The following is a 6000-nucleotide window of genomic DNA, read 5'->3' on the forward strand; positions in this document are numbered from 1 at the left end:
AATCTTTCAATTTATTCTGTGATCATGCTTGATGAGGCACATGAAAGGATAATACATACTGATGTGTTTGAGCTTTTAAAAGGGTTGGTTAGAGCATCTAAATGTTATATCAACAATATTGGATGCTAAAAATTTATTAGGCTATTTTTTCAACTACAACATATTCATTCCAAGTAGGATGTTTTCTATGGATATATTACATGCAAAGTAGCATGAGAGTGACTATTTGGATTCTACCTTAATCACAGTCATGTAGATCCATTTGATTGGAACCAGAGGGACATCTACTATTGTTCTTGACTAGTTGTATTGGGCTCCCAAGGGTCTCTAAGGATGGCAAGCCCTCATCATTGTGGTCTTTGTGTTGGATCTCATTGCATTTGGCCTCAGGAATGTAGCGTGCTAGTATGCTATTCCTCTTTCAAGGGCACGGTGGTTTTTACATGCAAGCACACTTGATGCTGAGTTGGTATAGTAAGATAATGATACAAGTGGAATAAACATACTAGCACAAGTTAGTTGTCTTGTGTCGATGTGGAGCTTGGAAAAAGGCTTTGGAGTCTCAAACTTACTTTGCTTGAATTTGCAAGCACTCAATTCATCTCAGTGAAGCATAAAGGAATTCCCTTCTCTATAAGTATGAGATTTGATATAGTTCATCCTTGATCATCGACAATTATGGAACATCCGACTCAACCCTTGATCAAGTAATTGTACATGATGGCTAGACAATTAGGTATCATATAATGATAAGTTCAATGAGTTATGGTTGCTACTTGTATAGTTAATAGTGCCATGATAATTGGCTACAAGAGTAGTAGGCTCTTGGAATAGGAGCACTCCAAGGGTTTATGGGGGATGGTGAACACCAAGCGACTAGCTTGGCAAGATAGTTTTCAAATATCGTAGTTTCAAAATCTATATATATGTTTTTAGATAGTTTTTAGATTATCATAGTTTCAAAATCTATATATATGTTTTTACTCCTTCTCTACATGGACGAATGCAACCATCTCTACTTACAAGGCCCCAAAATTTGGCAAGGCATGTCATATATTCATATTTCATTAATGAGATTGTTGATTGATAAAACTGTGGGTAGCTTTGGTTGATGAACGTGTGGTGGCAAGGTGTGCTCTAGATGGTGTTGAAGGGTCTCAATGGCTTGAAGGTATAACTCATTTTGGAGGATTGGATTTGTGAAAGTTTTATCACCTCTTGTCCTACCTTGGAGATTTTGATTTTGAAGGCTCTCAATGGCTTGAAGGTATAACTCATTTTGGAGGATTGGATTTGTGAAAGTTTTATCACCTCTTGTCCTACCTTGGAGATTTTGATTTTGCAACAAACCCTCATATGATGTTGATTGGCAAACTAAGAGCATACTCTAATGATTGTATGTAGGTACTACTTTGTCTCTACAAGGAATCAAGAGCTTTCAATTATGATACAAAGGGGTAAATCTAGGTGAGTCTCTTCTCCCCTTCTCCCTTTTTTGTGGCTACTTAGTGTGCGATGATTCCATGAAAACAAATAGCTACTTTATTTGAAGATTGGACTAGCTTGGTGTGCCACAATTGCATGGATGAATATGAGTGGCAACAAATTGGTACTTGTTACTTAACCCAAAATTTTTGGATCAATACAAAAAAAGTGTGTTGTACAAGCATTGATCTCTTTAGAGAAGGTGATTGTTGCTAGCCTAGAGTAGAATGAGAAAGGAGGGTTTAAACTTAAAGGAAAGGGAAATAGCTTGTATAGATGCTAGCTATATATAATGCTATAGTTGTTAGTGGGGAAGTCACATTACATTGAAGGTTGGATGTTGTAAAGAAATGTTCAAACACAAAAAACAAACATAGATGTATGACAAATGCACATGTTGAGAAAGAATAAGTTATGCTTAGGGTAACTTGAGAGACAATGGACACAGAAGAAGAATGGGTTAGGATAACTAAGAGATAATGAAGGCAAAAGAAGAATGATAATGAATGAATGATGCATATATACGATACTCAATGCAACAAACACACTATGTAGGGTGAATATTGAACCTGAAACTCCTTTCTTAAGGACCAAGCCAAAGAGTATGAACTAAAGAGTGTGTCGTACTCTCACAGATCCGAAACATAGCAACAACCTCTAAAGATATCAGCAGGCAAAAAATGTAGCTCAAGAAGGCTAGATCAATGTTTGATGGAGTAGTTAGGGCAAAAAACAACAAACGAAACTCTGGTTGATGACATAATATCTTGATGATGATGCAGGCCAATAAAACAGAAGAGATCGAGTGCCATGGTAGGCATATGCTAATGCAAGTAGCAAAAGTGCAAGCTCCAACTGGTCATACAATTGCAAACTCAAGTAGTAGCACGTGTAGCAGTATATGACAAGTTGAGATGAGTGTAGACAATAGCTACTAGCTAGACAATAACACAAATTAGGTTAAAAACAGTCACCAATAGCAATAGGGGGACTAGATAGCAGGCATGTGATGATGGATAGTAGTGGGGTAGCAGCTCGAGCTAAGATATCCTCCATGAATGGGGTGTGGATAGTAGAGATATGGCACCTTCAAACAACTAAAATGAGACAGGGTGAATAAAGGGCACGTTGCCTACTTATAGAAGTTTGAATCCTCTCGAATTAGAAATCATGCTTATGGGATACTAACACTCTAGGATAGCATTTCTTTTAACAAAGTTTAGTGGTTTTGGTATTTTACATGTTTTGAGGCAATTTAAATGAGCTAATCAAGTTTAGAATGCATTTTTAGCTCAATAGACATCTGCTGGCACGTTGTGCCCGAATTTATCACATCTTCTTTAGATGCATCCTTCTTGCCTTTTGGTGGTGAGGACCATCAATATGCATGGGCAAAGGATGATTATCAGAGCATCTTGCACCCTTCCACAGGATAGCCTAAAGTCATGCCTCAACTAATTTGTGATCAATTCTATGATAAAAATAGTGTTTTGTATCTATTACTACATAAGGATTTGTTAAATCCTTTATGAAAAAAATAAACTTACAGTAAAGGATTTATAAATCATGGTAAAAATTTACATCAGGGTCAAGAAAATATCACAAAATATGTTACATAGGGATATATACAATAAGCCATGAATGCACGTGATATATAGGATTTGTACACAGTGGTCTCCCCAGGACTCTCACTTAGCCTATCACACACCCTCTACTTCACCTCTCGCCATGAAGGGATGGATTGTATAATAAGAGAATGGCAAGAGCTTCACCCCTCACAAGTCCCTCACTCTCATACTCACACTCACTCTCTTCCTCTTTTTCACTCTCCACAAAGCAAGCAAAGAGAAAGAAAGAATAAGGGGACTAATGTTTACACACATATGAATAGCTTGCTCTATTCTTCTTCATCCCTTATCTACAAAATTTTTAGGGTCTCCACCCTCATTTAGCCTTTAAGGCTAGTTCCCACTCCATCATCAATTGTAATGCTTCATGAACCTACTCCATCATCATGGGGATTCATAATACATTGCTTTATAGGCACCAAAACATACCTCGATTAACCTAACATGCAAAAGTTTATGTATGTCATATCATTCAAATGAATTTATGAGACTAGTTTGAATGCAACTATTTTCATTTGAAATACTACAAATGGTTATGCAAGTGTTAATTTTGCTATCAATTTATAGAGTTTTTTCAAAAATTGCAATTTATTTAGTGCCAACTTCCTCTAAGGAAAATGCTTTCCAAACTCCTCACTATGGCATTAGGTAAGTTAAAAGGAGAAATCTTTGGTTGATCCAACACAAAACACTTGAAAGGTTTTTGAAACATGGCCAACATTTTTCTATGAAATTTTATTTATCCTTTAGATTTGCATAAGTATGAACCAAATAGGTGAATATTACGTAACAAACTAACCGCCAAACTCTATTTTTGCATGTATGAATAGGCCTTCATTCTTCTTTCTCTCCCAATTGAACTATCTCAAGGGATTCAGTATATATCAAGCACATTCAAGACCTATTACTTATCCACAAACTTTAAGAGTAAAATGCATTGCAATTCTATTGGATTATGAAGTCCGTCTACAAAATATGGTTTTTTATGTAAAAAATATGTAAAATGACATTTAAATTTGGGTGACTGTTGGGTGAAGTATACATGAGATTCAAAACAAGTTTCTCAAACTTCATGGATTTGAGAAACACATTGTTATGAAAAACACTACTATGGTCTTCCCCTTCTCTTTCCTACTATTTTCCGCCACATTTGTGAAATTCAAGTTCCCTTTAATATCCCTCATACAATTTGAAAAGTAGGCATCTAGCACTTGGAGCATTAAGACTTGGTAAGTAAGGATGAATACAAGCATTTGGTTGTATTATGCTTACCATATGCATTTGAAGAGGCAAATGTACACTTGAGGAGTGCCTTTCTTTACTACAAGTGTTTATATTTGTCGGGTTTCTAGCATAAGAGCTTAGTTCATAGCCAAGCGGCATTCAAAACTTTGGAACCCTTTTAGTGTACACTTTTACTATATTTAGCCAAAATTCTGTCATGCATTTGCATATAGGTAATCTCAATCTATCATAGATCGATCAAGGGTGGGAATCATTTCCTTGTTGCTTGATGTAAAGTAGATATTTGAGCTGAATGAAATGCTTGGGGGGTGTACCTATATGAAATCATCTATATAACTTGCATTCAAAGGGTATTAATAAATACCCTTTCTTCATATGCCATAAGGCAATAAAATGACCCATTTTACTTTACTAAACTTATATATTTTAAAAAAATTTGCAATTAAAAAACTTCATTTGTAAAGATAATAGTGTAAATTTTACTAAATAAGATACCCTTTCTTTTGAACTCGCGTGGTATCTTACGGGTTCAATGAGGTACATGACCCTCGAGATGGAACGCTACATAGATTAAGTAAGGGTAATATGGATGTAAATGTTGAGGTTGTGGGGGATATTGGTGTGACATAGTGATTCAAATAAATCATCATCATCATCTTCTGATTCTTGGACTTGCGCACCACTTTGTCGAGCTGGAACTTTGGTGTTATTGACATTATGGTTGCTGTTGTTAAGGAATATATTGATGTGATGAGGGGAGTTGGGTCCTGTGGGTTGGAGGGGTTTGTGGTCATAAGCACGGGCGGCGTCCTTGGCGGCAGTGTTGAAGGTGCGAACCAGACGGGGATGCCCTTACCGCTTGCCGAATTGCCTTTGAGTGACCCCACGGAACTTTTTCTTTTTGGGCCAGCCCAGACTATCACTATTATTATTATTATTATTATTATTATACTACGATTATTACTATCATTATTGTTTTTCCTTTTTGGCAGCAGCGGCTGTGCACTGCAGCCTTTGCAGCGCTTCTGTCGACCTCGCCGACCACTCTATCGTGCTGGACAGCCTCTCAAGTCTCCAGCTCCAGCTCTGCAATATATATATATATATATATATATATATATATATATATATATATATATATATATATATATATTGTCGACCTCGCCGACCACTCTATCGTGCTGGACAGCCTCTCGAGTCTCCAGCTCCAGCTCTGCAATATATATATATATATATATATATATATATATATCAACACACCCACCCCAATCAATAATCAGCAATCGATCATATATCAAGTCTCAAGACACCCCCACCGTGACCTCAATCAACAATAATGATTATGCCTCGATTCTCTGCCACTCCATCATAAAACCTCTTTCGCATATGGCCAAGCTGGCTAGTAATGTGACAACAATGTGCCACAATCTGAGCCTCCCATTCTATCTCCTTGCCACATTAATTCCATGCATCTCCATGCATCAAGAAGCCCTAATGATGGATACAAAGAATACAATGTTGTAACAAATTTGAACAATTGTAGCAAGTAGCATTGCTGTTGTATCACTTATACCACCATTGTTGTTACAAGGACGAAGAAGATGATGCAAAAAGAGATATGATGACAAATGCATGTTAGGAG

Source organism: Lygodium microphyllum, chromosome 21, assembly GCF_053477565.2.
Source record: "Lygodium microphyllum isolate KBCC chromosome 21, Lygodium_microphyllum_v1.1.10, whole genome shotgun sequence".
In the NCBI taxonomy this organism is placed as follows: domain Eukaryota; kingdom Viridiplantae; phylum Streptophyta; class Polypodiopsida; order Schizaeales; family Lygodiaceae; genus Lygodium; species Lygodium microphyllum.